The 25,520-nt window shown below is 42.1% G+C and overlaps 1 protein-coding gene and 2 non-coding genes across 5 annotated transcripts in view; 2 read left to right on the top strand and 1 right to left on the bottom strand.

The window, feature by feature from the left end:
• bmpr2b (bone morphogenetic protein receptor, type II b (serine/threonine kinase)) overlaps positions 1 to 25,520 on the bottom strand; it is a 333,412-nt gene that overhangs the window by 79,412 nt on the left and 228,480 nt on the right. The gene's annotated exons all lie outside the window — the stretch shown is intronic.
• On the top strand, positions 4,216 to 4,288 carry trnat-ugu. The gene has a single exon. It is a non-coding gene; the product is annotated as a tRNA-Thr (tRNA).
• LOC121285410 lies at positions 4,713 to 4,819 on the top strand. Its single transcript, XR_005944685.1, has one exon. It is a non-coding gene; the product is annotated as a U6 spliceosomal RNA (small nuclear RNA).

The following is a 25,520-nucleotide window of genomic DNA, read 5'->3' as shown; positions in this document are numbered from 1 at the left end:
TGACCTGCTTTTGTAGCCACAGTATTTTTATGGCTGGTCAATGATAACCCCTCAGGATGTCGATAGTGAGGATTCACTGATGGTAATGTCATTGACTGTCAAAGGGAGATGGTCACTGACTGGCACTTGTGTGGCGCGAATGTCACTTGCCACTTATCAACCCAAGCCTGAATATTATTCAGGTCTTGCTGCATATGGACGTGATCTGCTTCAGCGTCTGAGGAGTCACAATTGGTTCTGAACATTATACAATCATCAGCGGACATCCCCACTTCTGACCCTATGGCGGAGGGGAGGTCTTTGAGAAGTAGCTGAAGATCATTGTGCCTAGGACACTATCCTGAGGAACTCCTGCAGTGATGTCCCAAGACTGAGAGGACTGATCAACAACAACCACAAACATCGTCCTTTTTGCTTGGTATGGCTTCAACCAGTGGAGAGTTTTCCCCCAATTCAAGTTTTGCTAGGGCTCCTTGATGCCACACTCGGTCAAATGCTGCCCTGATGTCAAGGGCATGTAACTCTCACCTCACCTCTTGAGTTCAGCTCTTTTGTCAATGTTTTGACTAAGGCTGTAATGAGGTCAGGAGCTGAATGGCCCAGGCAGAACCCAAACTGAGCATCAGAGAGCAGGTTATTGCTGAACAAGTTCCACTTGATTGCATTGTCAACGACTCCTTCCTTCACTTTGCTCATGATCAAGAGTAGACTGACGGGGTGTTAATCGCCAGGTTGAATTTGTCCTGCTTTTTGTGAACAGGACATCCTTGGGCAGTTATCCACATTGCTGGGTAGATGCCAGCGTTGTTTTGTACTGGAACAGCTTGGCTAAGGGTGCAGCTAGGCTCTGGAGCACAAGTCTTCAGTGCTATTGCTGGAATGTTTTCAGGTCCCATAGCCTTTGCAGTATCCAGTGCCTTCAGCCGTTTCTTGATATCACGTGGAGTGAATTGAACTGGCTGAAAACTGGCATCTGTGATTGATCATACACCCAGTACTCTGGCTGTCTTTTGCACTGATGTGCTGGACTCCCCATCATTGAGGATGGGGACATTTGTGGAGCCTCCCTCTCCTGCTAGTTGTTTAATTATCCACCATCATTCCCAACTGGATGTGGCAGGACTACAGAGCTTAGATCTGATCTGTTGCTTGTGGAATAATTTAGCTCTGTCAATTGCATGCCATTTTCGTTGTTTGGCATGCAAGTAGTCCTGTGTTGTAGATTCACCAGGTTGACATCTCATTTTTAGGTATGTCTGGTGCTGCTCCTGGCATGCCCTCCTGCACTTTTCATTGAACCAGGGTTGATTCCCCCAGCTTGGTGGTAATGCTAGAGTAGACCATATGCTGAGCCATGAGGTTACAGATTGTGGTTGTATACAATTCTGCTACTGCTGATGGCCCACAGCGCCTCATGGATGTCCAGATTTTTTTGAGTTGCCATGTCTGTTCAAAATCTATCCCATTTAGCACAGTGGTAGTGCCACACAACCAAATGGATGGCATCCTCAATGTGAAGACGGGACTTTGTCTCCATAAGAACTGAGTGGTGGTCACTCCTACCAATACTGTGATGGATAGATGCATCTGCGACAAGTAGATTGGTGAGCATAAGACCAATTAGGATTTTCCATCTTGTTGGTTCCCTCATCACTTTCCATAGACCCAGTCTAGCAGCTATGTCCTTTAGAACTCGGCCAGCTTGGTCAGTGGTGGTGCTACCAAGCCACTCTTGGTGATGGACATTGAAGTTCCACATCCAGAGTACATTCTGTGCCCATGCCATCCTCAGTGCTACCTCTAAGTGGAGGAGCACTGATTCATCAGCTGAAGGCAGTCAGCAGGCGATAATCAGCAAGAGATTTCCTTGCCCATATTTGACCTGATGCCATGAGATCTCATGGGGTCCACAATCAACGTTGAGAACTCCTAGGGCAACTCCCTTCCGACTGTATACCACTGTGATGCCACCTCTGGTGGGTCTGCCTTGTCGATGAGACAGGACATACCCAGGGATGGTGATGGTGGTTCTAGTTCTGTTGAAGGGTCATGAGGACTGGAAACGTCAACTCTTTTCTTCTCTGCCGATGCTGCCAGACCTGCTGAGTTTTTCCAGGTAATTCTGTTTTTGTTTTGGATTTCCAGCATCCGCAGTTTTTTGTTTTTATCTCTGTGTTTAATTGACTGCCACTGCTCTTCAAGAAATGCCTTCCTTGAAGAAGTTCTGTTCGTCTCTGTGACAAGATTTCCGTATCTCTCTTTTGCCTTGCTCACCTTCATTGCTTTCCATTTCTCTCCTCTAGTTCTGTTGAAGGGTCATGAGGACTCGAAACGTCAAATCTTTTCTTCTCCGCCGATGCTGCCAGACCTGCTGAGTTTTTCCAGGTAATTCTGTTTTTGTTATGGTGATGGTGGTGTCTGGAACATTATCAGTAAGGTGTGATTCCATGAATATGAGTGTCAGGCTGTTGCTTGACTAGTCTGTGGGATAACTCTCCAAATTTTGGCACAAGCCCCCAAATGTTCATAAGGAGGATTCTGCAGGGTCAACAGGGCTGTGACTGCTGTCGTCATTTCCGGTGCTTAGGTCTATGCTGGTTGATCCATCCAGTTTCATTCCTTCTTGTAGAATTTGTAGTGGTTTGATAAAATTGAGTGGCTTGCTAGGCCGTTTCAGAGGAGATTCAAGAGTCAACCACATCGCTGTGGATCTGGAGTCACATGTAGGCCAGACCAGGTAGGGACAACAGATTTCCTTCCCTAAAGGATATTCGTGAACCAGGTGGGCTTTTACGACAATCGACAATGGTTTCATCATCCCTATTACTGAGACTAACTTTTTTTAAATTCCAAATTTATTAACTGAATTTAAATTCCACCAACTGCCATGGTGGGATTCAAACTCATGTCCCCAGAGCATTAGCCTGGGCCTCTGGATTACTAGTCCAGTGATGTTACCACTATGTCACTGCCTCCCCTTAAAGATGTTGGACAAGCAGTGTGACAATTCAGAAACAGTAAAGGAGTAGAGAGGAGTGCTTGGGAGGTTGAACCTATGTCAGTTTATGTGGGAAACCTGGCGTATTTTCGAATTATGTCATCAAGGAGCAGCCTTTGAATTTCTGGGTCAAACCTCACCCCAGTCAGTGATGTGAGTGCTGTAAACCAGTTCAAACTCCACTCCAGTCTGAGATTACACCTCTCTACTCCTGATTCAAAACACCACTCCATTCCTGCACAACACTAAAGGAATGCCTAAATTTTTAGAGGTATCACCTGCCTGTTCAGATCCCATGCTCTGTCCAACTTTCCTTCCTCAACTAACAGCAGGTTTATTGATTTGTCTTCTCAATGCACTCTCTGGGATCTTGCTGCAGACAAAGTTACTGCCACTTTCGGCTTCATGAAAACAACATCCATGTTTCAAAATTAAATCATTTCTGTGAAGCACTTTGTGATATGATAATGTGTTACATTGGTGCAAGCCACCTTCTTTTTAAAGTAATAAGCATGGAATGCATGCAGTTTACTAACACTCTATGGCATGCTGGTATTCCCAATTACAGCCTGACAAGTGTCTCAACACAGTGGGGAGACTTCAACTGGATTTGATTGTCTGGTTGTCTGTTGTCATCATTTCAACAAAACAGACCTCTCGGGCAGTTATTCATAAGATGTCTGTCACCGGTACCCACAAAGAGAAGAAAACAACCGATCCTAGCTGCAACAGTGTAACAATGCTGAAATTAATCTTCCAACTGCTCTCAGGTAATAATTGACAAATATAAACCTTTGCCCTTATTTTAAGCTCCTGCATGCTACTCATTGGCAAACACGGTGGGGCATTCTGTTCCTGCTCCTTCCCATAGGGCAGTCCTCAACAGATACAATAAAACACTCTTTCCCTCCTCTGTGACACAGCAGGCTCCAATGTTGCCACTCAGACACAGTTAGACCCTGTCTCTCTTGTCCCTCTTACACAGCAGATGCAATACCATCACTCACAGTGGTGTTCGACACTGAGGCATCGAATCTGCAAACAGCTCTTTCTGTATTGCTTGAAGTACCTTAATTACCAAATTAACACACACCATCATGAGGCAACACTACAATCTCATTGCCGCTTGGCCTAAATAGCCAAGTGGTTATGGTACTGGGTTTGTAATCCCAAGTGCAAGAGTTCAAATCTCACAATGGCAAAAACTATAAATAGTTGGCTCCATAGCTCAGTGGTTAGCGCACTGGTCTTGTAAACCAGGGGTCGTGAGTTCAATTCTCACTGGGACCTGCAGTGTTTAAATTTATAGCTTGGCCTAAATAGCCAAGTGGTTATGGTACTGGGTTTGTAACCCCAAGATCAAGAGTTCAAATCTCACAATGGCAAACTATGGAACAATGTGACTTCATCTGAAACAGATGGAAACAGGTTTGTACTCGAAAGATTATCAAGAGTTCAAATCTCACAATGGCAAACTATGTAACTCCATCTGAAACAGATGGAAATGGGTTTGTACTCGAAAGGCTTGGCCTAAATAGCCAAGTGGTTATGGTACTGGGTTTGTAACCCCAAGATCAAGAGTTCAAATCTCACAATGGCAAACTATGAAACAATGTAACTTCACCTGAAACAGATGGAAATGGGTTTGTACTCAAAAGAGTTACAGCTGGAACACTTTGGGTGGAAGCTACAAGAAAGTTAGTAGTATTAAAAAGTGCTCGCTTCGGCAGCACATATATTAAAATTAGAACGATACAGAGAAGATTAGCATGGCCCCTGCGCAAGGATGACACGCAAATTCGTGAAGCGTTCCATAAAATAAGGCTTGGCCTAAATAGCCAAGTGGTTATGATACTGGATTTGTAACCCCAAGATCAAGAGTTCAAATCTCACAATGGCAAACTATGTAACTCCATCTGAAACTGATGGAAACGGGTTTGTACTCAAAAGAGTTACCTGAGCAGTGAGTTCCACATTCATCCTTTACTCGAAAGAGTTACAATCTCATTGCCGCTTGGCCTAAACAGCCAAGTTGTTATGGTACTGGGTTTGTAACCCCAAGATCAAGAGTTCAAATCTCACACTGGCAAACTATGAAACAACGTAACTTCATCTGAAACAGATGGAAACGGGTTTGTACTCGAAAGAGTTACAATCTCATGGCCGCTTGGCCTAAATAGCCAAGTGGTTATGGTACTGGGTTTGTAACCCTAAGATCAAGAGTTCAAATCTCACAATGGCAAACTATGAAACAATGTAACTTCATCTGAAACAGATGGAAATGTGTTTGTACTCGAAAGAGTTACATTGAACATGGTTATTTGCTTGGCCTAAATAGCCAAGTGGTTATGGTACTGGGCTTGTAACCCCAAGATCAAGAGTTCAAATCTCACAACGGCAAAACTATGAAACAATGTAACTTCATCTGAATAGGAACAGATGGAAACGTGTTTGTACTCGAAATAGTTACAGGATGAACAATTGTCTTAAGGCTTGGCCTAAATGGCCAAGTGGTTATGGTACTGGGTTTGTAACCCCAAGATCAGGAGTTCAAATCTCACAATGGCAAACTATGAAACAATGTAACTTCATCTGAAACAGATGGAAACAGGTTTACTCAAAAGAGTATCAGGAGTCCAAATCTCACAATGGCAAACTATGAAACAATGTAACTTCATCTTAACAGATGGAAACGGGTTTGTACTCGAAAGAGTTACAAGAGGAAGGCTGTTTGGCCTAAATAGCCAAGTGGTTATGGTACTGGGTTTGTAACCCCAAGATCAAGAGTTCAAATCTCACAATGGCAAACTATGAAACAATGTAACTTCATCTGAAACAGATGGAAACAGGTTTACTCAAAAAGAGTATCAAGAGTTCAAATCTTACAATGGCAAACTATGAAACAATTTAACTTCATCTGAATAGGAACAGATGGAAACGTGTTTGTACTCGAAAGAGTTACAATCTCATTGCCGCTTGGCCTAAAGAGCCAAGTGGTTATGGTACTGGGTTTGTAACCCCAAGATCAAGAGTTCAAATCCCACACTGGCAAACTATAAAACAATGTAACTTCATCTGAATAGGAACAGATGGAAACGGGTTTGTAATCGAAAGAGTTACAATCTCATTGCTGGGCTTGGCCTAAATAGCCAAGTGGTTATGGTACTGGGCTTGTAACCCCAAGATCAAGAGTTCAAATCTCACAATGGCAAACTATGAAACAATGTAACTTAATCTGAATAGGAACAGATGGAAACGTGTTTGTAATCGAAAGAGTTACAATCTCATTGCCTGAAGACTTGAGTCTACTACAATCACCTGTCTGAGAAAGACTATCATGCAGTTCTAGTCATGCCTGTAGAGATGATTATCAGTTTTAATAGTACAGAAATTATCTTTATCCAGTGTTATTAAGTGTCATGATTTTGGCTCACCGGGCGATCTCATTGGCCTTTGTGATGCCTATTTCACAGTCGGTGCCCAAGGAAGGATAGGAACTATAAGGTAGGCAGAAAAGAACAAAACTTCACTGCTTGTTTGTCCCTACAACCACACCAACCCCCTCCACTTCTCTCTCTCTCTGCCCCCCCCCCCCCACACACCTTAAACCAGCTTATATTTCAACTCTTTCTTGGACTCGAACTCAAGTTCTGTCGAAGGGTCATGAGGACTCGAAACGTCAACTCTTCTCCGCCGATGCTGCCAGACCTGCTGAGTTTTTCCAGGTAATTCTGTTTTTGTTTAGGAACTATAAGTCCCCATCTGCAAGCAGTGATGTTAGGACTCACTCGTGTGCAGTAGCAGAGAGAGAGCGTATCACCATATCCGTGAGTGTTGACGTTGCAGGGAACAACAACTTGTATTTATACGGTCCTTTAGTGTAACAAACATTCTAAGGCGCTTCACAGGGACATTATAAAACAAAAATGACAACAAGCCACATAAGGGGATATTAAGTCATGTGACCAAAAGCTTGGTCCAAAGAGATAAATTTTAAGGAATGTCTATTAGGAAGAAACTGAGGTACAGAGGTGGAGGGGTTTAAGGAGGGAATTCCAGAGCTCAGGGCCCAGGCAGCTGAAGGCACGGCCACCAATGCACAACTCACCACATTTACGAGTGGTGATGTTGGGGCCCACTCAATGAAGGAGGAGGGAAGAGTCTCACTGTGTCTGTGAATAGTTATGTGGAGCCTGCTGTCTGTGTAAAGGAGCAGGGTGAGAGTGTCTCACTGTGTCTGTGAGCTGTAACATTGTAGCCCACTCTGAGGAAGCAGGAAGAGTGTGCTTAATTTTCTTATTTCTCTATTTCCTCAATATTCTTGACGCTTAGTCAAGACGGTCTCTTCTCTGTGCCCATTCAAGGATCCAAAATAGCTTCAAATTATTTATTTCCTGAATATTTCTGCACCCTTTTTAGAATCCTTCTTTAGGTACAGAAAGCAGAAGAGTATTGAAACTTTTATGAACAGAGCCAGAGGGAGGGCAGAAGGAAGGTTAGTGAATGTTAATAGTACAGCTGCAGTATGTGTTCATATAAAAATGGTTCAAGTTTCATACATGTAATTTTAATTACTAGTCTTAATTGTAACACTGAGGTTAAACACTCCACCCTAAGCACAAGGCTCTCATGAGTTATAATTTCTGATGAACACCAGGCTCTCATCTCTAATTCTTGCGTTGTTATATATGCCACCTTCATTATAAAGCTCTCAGTTCTAACACTTGCTCCATTCCACTTCAGGCTTTACAAAGCTTTCAGTTACAACAGTAGGGCTGTCAGTCCACAGTCTTTTATTTTACAAGTTCCAAGTCTAATGCATTATGAAGCCTTCATGCTGTGCACACCTCATTATTACACACAAGTTGCCTGGGCTCCCAAAGATCATGTTATAATGAGAGTGGTATGTGCTTGACTTCACAGAAAATCCTTTTGGCCAATATCACGTGACAGAAGACATGCCCATCATCAAAGGGTATCCAGTCCTGTGAGGGTTCAACTACTAGTTAAAAGCTCTGTGTGAGTTCTCCTGATAGAGGCCAGACAGTCCCAAGTTTGTTTTTCACTTTGCTGAGTTAGCTAATCTCAACTGCAGCAACAATAAAGATGCTACAATTGGCTTTGTTAAAACTGGCTTCAGCTAGGGTACCAAGAGAATAAAAATGAGGCCAGAGTTCCAAATCATGGTCGCTATCCAGTGACTCCCAAGGCAAAAGTGTGACATTGGCTCAGTATTAGCTCAGCTGTGACAAGCCCTACCAAGAGACAAATACCTTGCCAACACATGTTATCTAGGCTGATACATGAATAAATGTCTCTTGGGATAGGAACCATTAGAACTGGACCAAACTGAGGCAAAGTCCTCAGGAGCAGAGGACTTGGAAGGGAGAGGATGGCATGACAAGCATCAGAGGGAAACTATTATCTCTACAACCTGACCCCAACAAAAGTCCAGTGCCTTCAGGTTAAGAGGACACTGCATGTATTTTAGAGCCCCCAGTACTAATGCACCCATTCGCCAACAAGAGTCAGGGGGCTACCAGACCGTGCCCAGTAGCTGTGTCAGTACACCCAGCAAAAATCAGCAGTTTCAGGAGAAGGGCCATAATAACCACAGATGTGCATTTTCTAGCAGGAGTCACTGGATAAGAGTCAGGAGCAGAAATTGTGGCTACATTTTTCTTTTTCCAAACCCGGGATGCCAAGGAAAATTGGATTGAATTTTCCACTAAGATTAGCTAATCCAGCCCAGGCCAAGGGGAGGTTTCTCATCATATATGGCTGCCTTTACTGATGGAGGAGCTCAGAGATAAAGATGCCAAATTTTTAAAAACGCATCTTTCGCTTCTAGCTATAAAACAGATTCAGCTTGAAAATATTGTAAAGCTTTACACTTAAGCCACCAAATGGTTAATCTTTTTTTGAAAATTAAAAAGGCAAATGGACAAAGATATACAATGAACCCAACGATACCAGGGTCATGACAACTTAATGTCCAATGGTCATGACACCATTAATAGAGGGAGCTAAAGCCAGTTGAATTGGAATACTGTTGGGAATGTAATCTGAGAACACTAATTGGAAATGACAACTGTTCTGGTTCCTCTCAGTATGTGACGTGCGTGCCTGCCTTCAGCAAGGGAAAGGGAAAAAACAACCCGTGAACTTTTTTGGCAAAAGACATCCATGTTGAACAAGCACTATTTTATGGGTGTTAGTGATGTAATTGGATGGTGAATGTACAGCCAGCTGCATCTCCCCTTATGTCCTAGTAGATAAGCACACACCAATATCCCATGTTCCAAAGAGGGGGTATTGAAAAGGTGGCCCCAGTGAGCAATCCTGAGGGGTTTCACCTCAAATCCCAGAGGCCTGCCTGCTTTGAATTTTTGTTTTAAACTCACCTCTCCACAGTTGCCTCCACGTTGAGAAGCCCTGCTGATCTACCTGTCAGCAGCAGCTCCCACTTCCTGCCATGGGGCTGCTGAGGTTTCAGAGCCACCAGCCCTCTGATTGGGCCAGCAGCGTCGGAGAGGCCGACCACCCACCATTCTTAATCGGATGTGAATTCAGAGGCGCCCAATTAGGAGACCACCATCGGGAACATACCTATGCCAGTCTCCCAAAGCCTGTGAAAAATTTAGCCCTATGACTCCAAGCCACTGCCTTAGTACAACACTACGCCACGTGCAAGAGAACATTCCCAGCTTGTGCAGAAGTTGTTGAACATAGCCAGAATAGCAGTTTGCGTTGCTTAAAGATCCTTCAAATAATCAGGAAATAAACAGTAGCTCACAGTATGTTTGAGAGCCAGGCCTGCTAGTTTTCTATGTTTGGCACGCCTCTTTGTTCTTTTGTCTGTGACATCTTTTGATTATCTTCTCCTATCACTGCTTGCTTGTCCCTACAACCACCACCACACCCCCCCAACCACTTCTCTCCCCCCCACCCTCCCCACCCCCACCTTAAACCAGCTTATATTTCACCCCTCTCCCATTTTTATTCAGTTCTGTTGAAGGGTCATGAGGACTCGAAACGTCAACTTTGGTCTTCTCCGCCGATGCTGCCAGACCTGCTGAGTTTTTCCAGGTAATTCTGTTTTTGTTTTGGATTTCCAGCATCCGCAGTTTTTATTTTTATCTCTGAGGCAAGTATCAGTCTGTTGAAGAGTCATACAGACTCGAAACATTAACTGTGTTCCTCTCTGCAGATGCTGCCAGACTTGCTGAGTTGTTCCAGGCATTTTTATTTTTATTTTTGTTTTGGATTTCCAGCATCCCCAGTTTTTTGCTTTTATCAGAATCTCCTGGCTGAAACAGAGTTTCATTATATTATCAGATGACATGGGAGTGAGGTCATCTTTACTGACCTTTATTGTGGTTCATGGTGCTTTCAAATCACAATCAGATTTATGGGTCTACTAGACTGCTGGGTGTTGATTTGTATACGGACTTTCAAAGAGTCAATTAGGAGATTCATTTACTAGTTTTTAAGACCATTGTCTGATGGGCTTACTGTGGTGGTAGCACTGTCTGGTGCAGAAGGTATCCATCCTATCAATCACCTCATGCAATACCATCTATACTTCAGAGACATCAAGTAGGGTGTCAGATACTGGGTTGTTCTGTCACTTGCCTGAAACTTGGGCTACCTCTCCTTTCACTTCTCTCTCATTCTTCTAGTTCTCTGTCTTATTAGCTTTAGTAAAGGTTCTTATTAGGTTGAGGTGTCTTTTATACCTTTCTAAAAATAGTCTCAAAATTTTCAGTCACCCTATTATCTCGTCTCTTACATTGTTTTATATTGTCTGCAATGGAACAACTTTCTATGATATAAATTATCTACATACGCACCCCAAAAATTATTAGGGTAATTCATCAGGTTCTCTCAACCAAGCAATTCTTCAAAAAACCTTTTTTGGAATTTTTATGCTAACCATGATGAGGAATGTAAAGATGAGATATGAAATATTTTCATTTCAGGCACCTAAGGTCAGCATCAAACACTCTCAGATCAGGTAAAACACAGATGGTAAAGTTTCCTCTACACTGACTCATAAAGCATCCCACAGCAAGTGCAACAAAGGTTAGATACAGAATAAAGCTCCCTCTACACCATTCCACTCACAGAGCAGGTGCTTGATGTATCGTCAAGCTCACTTTATTTTCCCCAAACTGCATGCCTCAGCTTTAGCCACGCAAGAGTTTCTCAGTTCACTTTCAGAAGTATTGCAGAGGTACACAAATGCACCTATGAAAACAACATCCAGCTCCAACCACAGAGATGTATTATGCTGCCGTGTGATTAGATATTGGGCAGTATAGGAAAACTCCTGAATGCAATGCAATCTAGATCTTTGTACCCAAGAGAATATGGGACCTCCCCAAAACTTGTAACACCACACCAGCCACCTTTGTGAATGAAATTGAAAATTTGGTGCCGCTGGCTCTTGCCCATTAGGAACTATGAGTCTACCCACACTTGCTTCCCATATCAGTCAAACATCAAAATAATTGGCAGTTTTTATCTGTCTGAACTATATCGATTGGTCAGTTTAAGATTCAAAGTGGTTTCTATCAAATAGATCAACCATGTTTATATTCAGTACAGTCAATTAATAACTGTTACAATAAGGAGCGCATCTGTTGGTGGGTTTATTTGGAGGACAGTGCCTGTGTTTAGTTTTATTATTTCAGGGCTTGGGTTTAGTTTTTGGCACCATTTTCAACTGGAACAGAAGTAAGCAGTGGAAATTAAATTTTTTTTTTTGGTCGGGTGAGATGAGATGACAAATTTATAAAAATGTTGTTTCAGGGAAGTGTTTGCTAAGTAGAAGAGAAAATAAACAGCAGAATGTAAGCTCCCTGAGGTACAGTCAGAGGAGGTGTCAACTCTCCCTCTACCCAACATACAGTCAGGCACGGTGCCAATATTCACTGTTTTCCTGGGATACAATCAGGTGAGGTGCCGACTCTCTCCCTCGCTCCTTGTACACAGTCAAGATGAAATGCCAACTCTCTCTCTGTATACAGCCAGGTGAGGTGCTGACCCTCTCTCTCTGGAACACCATCAGGGGAGGTGCCAACATTACTTTTGAGATACTGTCAGGTGAGGTGCCAGCTCTCTCTCTCTCTATCTCTGGGATGCTTTCAGGCAAAGTGCCAACTCTGTCTCCCTGAGATGCCGTCAGGTGAGGTGCCAGCTTTCATTTTAAGATACTGTCAGGTGAGGTGCCAAATCTCTCTTTAGTATACTGTCAGGCGAGGTGCCAATTCTCTCTCCCTAGGATACCATCAGGTAGGATACCCCACCTCTCTTTTTCTCTGGGATACCATCAAGCGAGGTGCCACCTCTCTCGATACTGTCAGGTGAGGTGCCAACTCTCTCTCCCTGGGATACCATCAGGCGAGGTGCCAACTCTCTCTCTCTCTCTGAGGTACCATCAGGTGGGATGTCAAATTTCTTTTTGGGATACCATCAGATGAGGTGCCAATTCTCTCTCTCTCACTGTGATACTGTCAGGCAAAGTGCCAACTCTCTCTCCCTCTCAAGGATACCATCAGGCAAGGTGCCAATTCACCCTCTCTGGGATACTGTCAGGTGAGGTGCCACCTCACTCTTTCTGGGGTATGGTCAGGCGAAGAGGTGACTCTATTTCCGCAGGGTATGGTTAGGAGAGGTGCTGACTCTCTCTTCCCGGAGTACAGCACCAGCCTGTTCTGTTGCAATAGAGATAATAATTTCACCGCAAATATTTTGTGGGTATCTGCTAGCTTTAATTAATGCTGAGAAAACATTACATAAAATTGCCTCTCCAAACTTTCCAAATGTTGCATGTTAGGAGATAGCAATTATCAAAAATTCTTTCTTTGGGAAGTTGGATAAATATTTCATTTGAACATTAAACAAGGGAGAAGCTAATCTCTCTCAGTGACCATATCAGTGGCTGGGTGTACAGTGTTGCTCATTTATCGTTGCTGTTTCAACAGCTAGTGGCCAGTTTGTGTCTCTGCACAGACAGTGGGTCTTCTTCGAAATCTGTTGTTTAGTCTTCACCATTCAAGCAGATAAGCCAGCAAGGTTACTTTTATCATTACAGTAATTCACTGAACTTCGCTACAACTCACACACCCACATCCTCTGGACTGTTTACTGCGCTTCTGGGTTGAATATGAGGTTACATTTAACAATACTTGGCACCAACATTATTCCTTATTTTTCCCATTTCTTTCCCTCTTCTGAAGTAGCTGACTCTTACTCTGGTACAGTTCGATTGGCACCAGCAATCCTCTCATAGGTTACAAGTCACTGTTCTTCCTGCGTGACCAAGAAGGGGTTAAACCTTTAGTATCATTGTACTTGTCACTTGCTGACAGTGGTATTGGCAGGAAATTTGCGTGTGGTAGGATTGCAGGCACAGATTTGCATCTCATCACTCTATGGTACAGGAATTCTGTGGCCATTTTCTCTTCGAATAGCACCCAGAAATGAACAGTTCTAAAATGAGTTGAGCAGAAGCTTCCATAAAATTGTTAGCTGTTCTGGGAAATCCCATTTAAAGTTGTCAATTCAGTGGCATTCGAGAAGTGTTTTAAATGCAAGATGGGCCAAAAAATGGTCTATTTATAGATTTGCAATATTTGATCATTTGATCATTCACCTTCATCTCTGCTAGCCTGCAAAGAGGATTTGTAAAAATCAAGAAAAAGGTAGCAAAGGAATAGAACGGAAATAAGGCAACAGAAAGGCTGCAAGAGAGAAATAACCTCTGTGTTGTCGGCAAAACAATTAGTAGAGGGAATTTATCTTTCCAGGTTACATAAAAACCATCAAATGGATTTGCATACACACAATATTTTCGTAACTGTACATGAACAGATGTTGAACTGATTGTACCAAGTGACTTGTTTCACTGTCACACTCCTGGGTCCTGCAAAACTGATAGATGTAGATCAGTAATAATCTACTTCTATAACGGAGTAGCCATAGAACAGCTATGGGATCAATTGACACTAATGAACCTGAGCAGATATCTGCAGCAGACCCAAATGAATTACAACCAGCAGGCAATAAGGAGTGGGAATTTGACAGGCTTTTCCTTTCCATGTTAGCTCCCTGACTTGCTGAGCCAACTCAGAATGGTGCTTCTGGCCTATAAAGCTTTCGATGGGATTTGCAAGCATAGTACAAGCTCATTTTTGTGCATTCTAATTTAACATTCTATGATGCTCTCTTTGTGCCCCATCATCCTAATTTCCAGTTTGCCCTTATTTGGAGATGGAGGAACGTGTAGTCAGCAATGATTCAGTAGGTAGCTTTCTCACCCGTGAATCCCACTTCAGAGACTTGAGAGTATTTCACTGCAGTACTGATTGAGTGCTGCACTTTCAGGGCTGCTGATATTAAAATGACACCCCGGTTGCCCTCAGGTAGATGCAAAGAATCCATGATACCATTCAAAGAAGCAGCAAGGGAGTTCTCTCTGGTGGCCTGGCCAATACTTTCCCTCAACCCACATCTAAATCAATTATCTGGTCATTATCAGCTATGTTTCTGCTACATTTCAACAGTGATTACACTTCAAAATTTGGTTGCAAAGTGCTTTGAGATGTCCTGATGTTGTGTAAAGTGCTACACAAATACAGGTCTTTCTTTCCTGCTATCCTTAGAGCTAGTTAGTCGAATTCCTCTCACTGCTCTCCATCACGGTATCACTCACTTGTATTGAAGGCTACAACCCCAACTAATAACCTGCTTCGTCTTGGGCCACTCTTACAAATGCTATGACTGTAGCATGCAAATGGATCAATTCGTCACATGTAAAGCTAAATATCAACATCCTCTAACAGGACTTAGCAGACAGTGGTCAGGAGCAAGAACTTTCTCCAACTCTGTTTTTGTCTTCATGGACTGCATAGGTCAGTACCATGCAGTCTCAAAAGGGCACAGCTAAAGTCTAGACTGATGTTGCAATCATTGATTACATTTAAGTTGCTGATCCTAACAAATCTTCTTGTTCTGACTGAGAACTTATCCATGAATGAAGCTATATATTGTTCTTTCTAACTTCCAACAAGCCTACAAAATTGAAACAGTACAAAATAATCAACAAGAATCACAGTCTACTCCTGAAATCTCAGACATTATTGTGCTTAAAAGAAATGGAATTATCCAATATTTTGAACTACGTAAGTTCATCAACACAGCCTAATAGCAAATTTTAACTGAATTATCAAATAATTTGATTTTAACAACTTTGAATTAAGAGTAAACTGCATGAATGTAATAATCGATTCACTCCACGTGATTTCAAGAAACAGCTGAAGGCACTAGATACTGCAAAGGCTATGGATCCTGACAATATTCCACCAATAGTACTGGTGACTTGTGCTTCAAACTTGCCACGGCCCTAGCCAAGCTGTTCCAGTACAGCTACAACACTGGCATCTACCCGGCAATACGGAAAATTACCCAGGTATGTCCTGTACACAAAAAGCAGGACAAGTCCAACCCAGCCAATTACCATCCCATCAGTAAAGTGATGGAAGGGGTCAGCAACAGTGCTATCAAGCAGCACTTGCTTAACAATAACCTGCTTCACTGACGCTTATTTTGGGTTCTGTCAAGGTCACTTAGTAATGATAACATTACAGCCTTGCTCCAAACATGGAAAAAAGAGCTGAACTCAAGAGGTGAGGTGAGAGTAACTACCCTTGACATCAAGGCCACATTTGACTGAATGTGACAACAGGGGGCCCGTGCAAAACTGGAATAAATGAGAATTGGGGGAAAGCTCTCTGTTGGTTGGAGTTATACCTAGCACAGATGGTTGCGGTTGTTGGAAGTCAATCATCTCAGTTCCAGGACATCACTGCAGGAGTTCCTCAGGGTAGTGTCCTAGGCCCAGCCATCTTCAGCTGCTTCATCAATGACCTTCCTTCCATCATAAGAAGTGGGGATGTTCGCTGATGATTGCACAATGTTCAGCACCATTCGCGATTCCTCAGAAACTGAAGCAGTCCATGTCCAAGACCGGGCCAATATCCAGGCTTGAGCTGACAAGTGACAAATAACATTCACGCCACACAAGTGCCAGGTAATGACCATCTCCAACAATAGAGAGCTAGCCTTCACCCCTTAAAAATTCAATGGCATTACCATCACTGAATCCCCCCACTATCAACATTCTGGAGGTTACTGCTGGCCAGAAACGGAACTGGACTAGCCATATAAATATTGTGGCTCCAAGAGCAAGTCAGAGGCTAAGAATCCTGCAGCAAGTAACTCACCTCTTGAGTCCCCAGAGCCTGTCCGCCACCTACAAGGCACAAGTCAGGATTGCATTGGAATATTCCCCACTTGCCTGGATGACTGCAGCTCCAGCAACACTCAAGAAGCCAGACACCATCCAGGACAAAGCAGCCTACTTGACTGGCACCCCAAACACAAACACTGACTCCCTCCACCACCGATGCACAGTGGCAGCAGTGTGTGTCATCTACAAGGTGCACTGCAGGAACTCACCAAGCCTCCTTAGACAGCACCTTCCAAACCCCACGACCACTACCATCGGATAGTACAAGGGTAGGAGACATATGGGAACACCACCACCTGGAAGTTCCACTCCAAGCCACTCACCAACCTGACTTGGAAATATATTACCATTCCTTCACTGTCGCTGGGTCAAAATCCTGGAACTCCCTCCCGAACAGTATTGTGGGTGTACCTACACCACATGGACTGCAGCGATTCAAGAAAACAGCTCACCACCGCCTTCTCAAGGGCAATTAGGGATGAGCAATAAATGCTGGCGTAACCAGTGACGCACACATCTCATGAATGAATAAAAAAAATACTAAGTTACATCGGCTTCAAGGACCAAAACATCAGGGCTTTAGGGACAACAAGTTGCTCCAGCCAAAGGGTACAGATGCCACTGTCTAAGATAAGCAAAATCAATAAAAGCAAGGGATTAAACGTGGAATGTGCCATTTTTCTGGGACATTTAACGTAATAACTAAAAGGCACTGGGTATCTAAAGGTCATGTTGTCCCATCCCAGCAGTCAAAAACAATAAAGCTTATTTGTGTAATAAAAGGGGTCAGAGAGGTGAACCTCTTTGACTGTACCATTATAGGCACTTTGATAAGATTCTCAGAAATACTGTGGAAAAATCAAAACATCTGTGTAATTATTAAAAAACTAAACTAAAACTAATCAATATGTCCATCACTATGTCAATATATCCACTGTTGGAACACAATTTTAAATTCAACAAGAACAAACTTTTAAATGGAGCAGTTACTGCACGAACAAATTAAAAAGGGTGATTTTTGGCATTGATTACTGGGAGCACAAATTCAAAATTTAAACACAAGCAATCAATGATTTTCCAACTGTTTAGATTAATGGTCTCAAAATTGTATACAATGCACATGTGAATTTTTGAATGAATTCTTGGCAGGAGGGACTCCTTGAAAAAACCATAAGTCAGAAAATTGCTCTTCAAGTTCCCACTATGTGAACATGTCTTTAGAGAAGGGTGACACAGATGATAATAGGAACAGAAAATGTTGGAATAGCTCAGCAGGTCTGGAGGCATTTGTGGAGAAAGAAACAGAGTTAACGTTTCAAGTTCGTATGACTCTTTTTTCAGATTTCAACCATCCACAATATTTTGCTTTTATCACAACACAGGTGATGGCTCGTGAGCTGATCACTGAAAGCAGCAGTACCTAGAGAGTACAATCTTCCCTGGAACTGGAACAATGGACTCTCATATTTGAGTGGAATGAGTGCTGGGCTCTATAATGGAGCATTATGAACCCAAAACTGGTGAGTGTTTATTACCAAACAGGTGCTGGATTATTCAATGAGCTCAACTGAAACCAAGAGTTCAGTTCAAGCAGAAGTTCCCACAAATCTGTGCGAAACTGGCACAGGTCAACTTCTGATATTAGCCTACTGGCTAGAACTAATTTACAGGTTCAATTATATTGTCACTTTCCAGTCACTGCAAAGTGGCTTTGGCAATAGCAGGCAATGTCCTGGAAGACATCTCACAATGGTTTCAGTTTGGGTTGGGTGCACTATAACTTCAACCCAATGCGAAGCAGCACTTTAAAACTGCCCAGACACATGGGCCAGACTTACTGGGAACTTTGACTCATTTCCTTGTGTCTTAGTGTTGGATGCAATCTCTCAACATTAAAAATGAGTCCCCTGGGAAATGGTGCTCTACTCTTTGCCTTAAACATGAATGCAAAAAGCTCTTTTAGGGCTACTTTCAATGTCACCTACAGCAAAACACAACACTCTAGTGCTCCAGCTGCACAAACAACCCCTTGGATATCAGTTCAAGACATGCACAAGTTATTTGTGTGAAGTTTAAAATGCAAAATAGTAATCATTTTGTCAATTTGCTCTGCTCTGCTGCTGGCTTTAGTTTTAAGGATAATGAAACCCCTGCAATATCTCATCTGTGCGACTACATATATATATGATAAAAGAGTATTAACAGTGCTGTGGGTGTACCTACAACATGTACTGCAATGGTTCAAAAAGGCGACTCACCAGTACTTTCTCAAAGGCAATTTTTTTTTTACTATTTCTTCATGGGATGCGGACATGGGATGGGCCTGCATTTATTGCCCATCCCCAACTGCACTTGAGAAGTGAGTGGCTAAGTAGGCCATCTCAGAGGACTTTTAAGAATCAACCACATTGCTGTGGGTCTGGGGTCACGTGTAGGCCAGACCAGGTAAGGACAGCAGATTTCCTTCTCTAAAGGACATTCGTGAACCAGATGGCTTTTTACGACAATCGACAACAGTTTCACGGTTATTATTAGACTTTTAATTCCAGATTTTTTGTTTATTGAATTCAAATTTCACCACCTGCCATGTTGGAATTCGAACCCAGGTTCCCAGAGAATTACCCTGGGTCTCTGGAGTACTAATCCAGTAACAATACCACTACAACACCACTCCCCCAATTAGGAATGGGCAATAAATGCTGGCCTTGACAGCAATGCCCACATCACATGAATTAATAAATTTTAAAAATCTGACTGTGAAGGCATCCACCCAGAGCCCAAGCCTATTCTCATCAGGCTCATTGGACAGCAAGTTGCAACTGGGGGCCCTGGTTGATTTTTACTTGCCAAATCTGGAAACTGGGGCCAATTATAGCAACATAATTGCTGCCCTGGAAGAGATCAGATGGCTGAGCAAATTCTAAAACAATCACAGCCTGCCTCCAGTCAGGCCCTCCTAAAATAGGCTGAGGTGTAAGGAATATAAGCTGTTTCAGTGACCTGCAAAATTCATGGTGGACTCTAAAAGACCTAAAATATTTAGTGAAAATGAAAAATCACTCTAATATAACTGCATAAATGAGTTTGAAGACATTGCTTCTAATTCCCAGATATAATAGTTATTTATCAGTTGTCTCCTCAAGCAAAATTATTAGAACACTAGGTGAGTCCGATATACGGAATCCTCATGAAAAGAGATGGATTTCTAGAACTATGATTTTAGTTCAAGCCACAATCGCAAGGGAACCTAGGAACAGGATCACAGAATTGTTGCAGCGCTGAAGGAGGCCATTTGACCCATCTTTCTGTACTGGCTCTCTGAATGAGCAACTCATCTAGTGCCATTCCCCCAACTTCTCCCTGTAACCCTGCACATTCTTCCTTTTCAGATAATAGTCTAGACACTTTTGAATGCTTCAACTGAACCTACCTCTACCAACTCCCAGGCAGTGCATTCCAAACCCTAACTTACAGATTGCCACCCCCAAAATGACCCATTTATTTCTACTGTCTGTTTCCCTCTACACCACAAGCTCTCATTTTGTGTAGTAACCTTTGATGTGGCACCTTGTCAAATGCCTTCTGGAAATCTATGTACATCACATCCACAGGTTCCCCTTTATCCATGCTGTTTGTTCCTTCTCAAAGAACTCTAATAAACATGATTTCCCTTTTACAATACCATGTTAACTCTGCCTGATTGCATGAAGGTGGCCATTCAGTTCCTCAAGTTTATTCTGCCACTCAATTCAATCATAGCTGACCTGTATCAGCTATGCTCCACGTGTCTTTATGATTTTTGCAATCTTTGATAATACAGATTGATGCCTGGACTTTGTCAAGACAGCATTCATGAAGAGAGTGATGCTCGTCAGGTTGCGCAAAGATGCCCAAATAAGGGAAGTGAGGAAAGAGCTTTGCAAAAATCATCTTTGTCATGATTGCCCAGTGTGGAACTAAGGCATAAAGTCTGAGTTAGATCTGTGCTGAACTCACTGATGTTATCAGGAGGGCCACTTGACCTCAGTGTCCATGACTAAGAGAGGAATTAAAACTAGACAAGGTTCCACAAGGGCCCGCCATTCAGTGAGCTTGTTGAACAGCCTCCAAGGGATAACGGGTGGGGGGGGCGCTGCACCAGGTTTGACTACCATATCTTGATCTGAATGGTGAAATAGCCTAGTGACATTCACTGATTAGGCTCACGGCTGAAGAAGTGCTGGTGCAAATGAACAAGTCTAGAGGAAAAAAAATTTGGTTTAAAATAAAAAGAGCCCCAAAACCCAAGATTCTGGAGACAAACCTGGATTAAGGCTAGGACAGCGGCAACTGAAGAAATTCAGCTATGAGAGCCTAGATTTTGTAACTACAGTAAGTTAATACTAATGGCAGCCTAAATTTATTGTTCAAAATTAGGTTACTCATGCCGATCAGATAATCCAGATCATTATAACAGAGAGATGTCCAAATGTCCATAATTTTGTTCTTCATATCATGATTCACTTGGGTTTTGAAGGAGGGATTGTTGGAGGCATCATTGTGGAAGCTGAGATGGACTTTGAATGCACAGGAGGTAGTGACTTCATTTATCTTCATACAAGAACAGCCCACATCACAGTAACCTGACTTCAGTATTTTGTGCTTAAGGGTTTTGCCAACTTCCCTTTTATCATTCGTCTCTACCTGTAGTGGGCCCACATTTGCCTTTATTAATCTTTTCCTTTTTACATACTTATAGAAGGTTTTACTGTCCATTTTTATGTTTTACAGTGCAGAAGGAGGCTATTTGACCCATCAAGTCTACACAGGCTTTCTGAAAGAGCATTCTACCTAGTACAACTCCCATGCCTTACTTTTGTAATTTTGCACATTCTTTCTTTTTAGATTGCAATCCAATTCCTTTTTGTACACCTCGATCAAAACTGCCTCCATCACCCTCTCAGGAAGTTCGTTCCAGACTCCAAACACCCTCTGGGTGAAAACTTTTTTCCTCACATCACTTTTACTCCTTTTGCCAATTATTTTGAATCTGTGCCCTCTAGTTCTTAATGCTTTCGAGTGGGAACAGTTTCTCACTATTTACCCTGTCCATACCCCTCAGGATCTTGAATGCCCCTGTCAAGTCTCCACTCAACCTTCTTTTCTCCAAGGGAACCAGTCCCAACCTCTCCAACCTATCTTCATAGCTACAGTTCTTTATCCCGGGAATCATTCTCGTCAATTTCCTTTGTACTCTCTTTTAATGCCTTCACATCCTTCGTCAAGAACTGGACGCAGTATTCCAGATGAGGCCGAACCAGTGTCTTATACATGATCCCCTTACTCTCAATGCCCCTATTAATAAAGCCTAAGATACTATATGTTTATTAACTGCTCTCTCAACATGCCCAGTCATCTTCAATGACTTATGTACATATATACTGAGGTCCCTCTGTTCCTGCACCTCCTTTAGAGTTTCTCCCTTTATTTTATACTACTTCTCCATATTCTTCTGCCAAATGAATCACCTCACACTGCATTGAACTTCATCTGCCACTTATCTTCCTAATCCACCAACATGTCTACGTCCTTTTGAATTTCAAGGCTATCCTCATCACAGTTGACAATATTTTCAATCTTCACATAATTTGCAAATTTTTAAATCATGCCCTGAACACCACAGTCTAGGTCATTAAAATATATCAAGAGCAAGAGTCCCAGCACTGACCCCTGGGGAACTCCATTACAAACCTTTCTCCAAACTAAAAACAACCATTTATCACTACCCTCTGTTTCCTGTCATTAAGCCAATTTCTTATCCAAGTGCCTACTTTCTTCTTTATTCCATGATTTAGAATTTTTCCCAAACCAATATTTGTGCCATGCATTTAATTCTCTAATCTTATTTACCTTACTTCCAATTTACTTGTGGATCAGGTGATAATCTAAAGATTACTTTTGAGGTTCTGCTTTTAAATTTAGCCTTTAGCTGCTCATACTCAAGCAGAACCTCTTCTAGTCCTACCTATATTGTTGGTACCTATGTGGACCATTACAACTGGGTTGTCCCCCTCCCACTACAAGCTCCTCTCCAATCCAGGGCAGATGTTCCAAACCCTGGCACCCGGCAGGCAATACAGCCTTCTGCACTCTCGCTCTCAGCTGCAGAGAATGTGTCTATTTGCTTGACTATACTGTCTCCTGTTGCCGCTATATTCCTTTTAACTCCCCCTGCTTGAATGGCTTCCTGCGCCACGGTGCTATGGTCAGTTCGCACATCCACCCTGCAGTTCCCACTTTCATCCATACAGGTTGAAAGAACCTCGAGCCTGTTGGACAATGCAACCCAGTGCAATCACGTTTCTCCTCATCTCAGTCTAAATGATTGGCCCCTTAGCTTGAGACTATTTCTGTTCCTGTTTTTGGTTGTGTTAGCAGCACATAGTAACATCCGTATTCCACCAACATTGATGGATGAAACAGCAATGTGATAGCCTGTTTTCTGTAATGATGATTGAAGGACAAGCATTGGCCCAGGCTGTCTCTCCATGTTCCAGATCCCCAACCAGGGGCAACAACCTCTCAGTGTCTACCCTGGCAAGTCCCTTCAGAAGCTTGTATATTTCAATGTGATCACCTCTCATTCTATTAATTTCCTGAGACTATAGACCCAATTTACTCAGGCTCTCATCATAGGACAACCCTCTCGTCCAGGGACCAATCTAGTGAACCTTCACTGTACCACCTCTAATGCAAGTATATCCTTCCTTAAATACGTAAACCAAAACTAAACAGAGTACTCCAGGTGTGGTCTCACCAAAGTCCTGCACAATTGTAACAAGACTTCTTTATTCTTGTACACCAATGGCCTTGCAACAAAGGCCAACATGCCATTTTCTTTCCTCAGTGTACCTGCATGCTAACTTTCTGTGTTCTTTATGCAAGAACACTAAGTCCCTCTAAACATCAACATTTACAAGTTTCACACCTTATAAAAATATTTTGCTTTTCATTTCTTACATCCAAAGTGAATAACTTCACACTACCCCACTTTATACTCCATTTGCCACCTTGTTGCTCATTCACTTAACATGTCTTTTATCTCTTTGCAATCTTTTTGTGTCCTCCTCAAAATTTGCATTTCCACCTAGCTTTGTGTCATCAGTAATGTTAATCTCTGTCTTCATCTAAGACATTAATACAGATTGTGAATAGCAGAGGTCCCAGCACTGAATCTTGCAGCATTCCACCAGTGACAGCCTGCCAATTTGAAAATGCCCTGTTTATCCCTACCATTTGCTTTCTGTCCATTAACCTATCCTCTATTCATGTTAATATATCACCCCGATTCCAAGAGCACTTATCTTGCGTATTAACTTTTTGTTTGGCACCTTATCAAATGCCTTTTCGAAATCCAAGTAGGCTACATCTACCGGCTCCTCTTTATCCATCCTATTAGCTCAACAAACTCTAATAAACTTGCAAACACAATTTCCCTTTTGCAAAACCATGTTGACTTTGTTTGATCATACGATGAATTTCTAAGTGCACTGTTAAGACTTCCTTAATAATAGATTTCTTCACTTTCCCAATGACCAAGGTTAGGCTAAGTGGCCTGTCTCTCTCTCCTTTCTTGAAGAGATGTGTTAAATTTGTTAACTTATGTTCTGAAATCAAGGGAATTTTGGAACATCATAACCAGCACAACCACTATCTCTGCATCCATCTCTTTTAGAATCCTGGGCTGGAGGCCATCATGTTCTGGGGACTTATCAACTTTTAGTCCCTTAATTTTCTCTATTCCTTTTTCCACTGCTGATGTTAACTACCTTAATTTCCCCACTCTTACTAGACACTAAGTTACCCTATATTTCTGGTCTCTAACTTGTGACTTCTACTGTGAAAACAGATACAAAATATTTGTTCAATGTTTCTGCCATTTCCTCGTTCCCCATGATAATTTATCTTCTCTCCGCCTCTAAGGGTCAATATTTATTTTAGCTACTCTCCTTTTTATATAATTGTAAAATCTCTTACAATCTGTTTTTATATTCCTGGTTAATTGACTCATATTTTATTTTTACCCTTTTACATCAACTTTTTGGTGGTCCTTTTCTGGTTTCTAAAAAACTCCAAATCTTCAGGCTCACTACTTATGCTACATTATAAGCTGCTTCATTTAATCTCACACTATCCTTAACTTCTTTAGGAAGCCACAAATGGATCTTTCTTGCTAAGTTTTTGTTTTTCAATGGAATGTATGAATATAATGGAATGAAATGTTCTTGAACATTTTGTTTTTTTTAATGTTTCCCAGTGTTTATTCACTGACATACCTTTTAGTCTATTTATCCAATGAACCTTAGCCAACTCTCCCCTCATATCTATATAATTGGCTTTGTTTAAGTTTAAGATCCTTATTTATGATGGAGTATGTCGCTTTAAACTTAATGTTCCCCCTCCCAAGCCCAGACTCCTGTAGCTGCCTCAGCTAAGAGCAGATGACTGTGCTTGACTCATTATTGAAGGAGGTGCTTGTAACAAACACTTACTGTCAATAGTTTGCAACCTATACAATAACTAGACAGGTTGTTGTCTCTGGAGTTAAAGAAATGACTTAAAGCAAGTAACTATGCCTGAAGCCACCTCAGGCACAACCTAACAGCTCTTATTCAAGACACTTAGCTGATGGTGCGAAACAATCTATACTTGCTAGCCTCTATTGGCTCCCAGTCAAACAACAGCTTGAGTTAAAAATTCTCATGCTTGTTTTCAAATCCTTCCATGCCCTCTCTCTTTAATTTCCTCCAGTCCACAGCCATCTAATTATATCTGCGCCATCTAACTCTGGCCTCTTGAACATCCCTGTTTTAATTGCTCCACCATTGGTGACTGTGCCTTCAACTGCCTAGGCCTGAAGTGCTGGAATTCCTCCCTGAACTTCTCTGCCTCTTTACTCATTTTCTTTTTGTAAAGTGTTCCGTAAAACCTACCTCTTTGACCAAGCTTTTGGTCATCTCCCCTAATGTCATCTTTTGTGGCTCAGTGCCTAATTTTGCTCGTGTGAAGCACTTTATTAGGCTATAAAATTTAAATTGTCGTTTTTGTTGGGAGCCCTCGCATATATTTTATGTACTCCCACACATATATTTTACTTACTATCTATAGAAAAGAACAGAAATAACTGAAAAATTACTTACAGATGAGGTTATTTAAACTTTATTATAT

This window comes from Carcharodon carcharias, chromosome 12, assembly GCF_017639515.1.
Source record: "Carcharodon carcharias isolate sCarCar2 chromosome 12, sCarCar2.pri, whole genome shotgun sequence".
Lineage (NCBI taxonomy): Eukaryota > Metazoa > Chordata > Chondrichthyes > Lamniformes > Lamnidae > Carcharodon > Carcharodon carcharias.
Note: the sequence above shows the minus strand (reverse complement) of the source record. Positions and strands in the feature narration are given on the sequence as shown.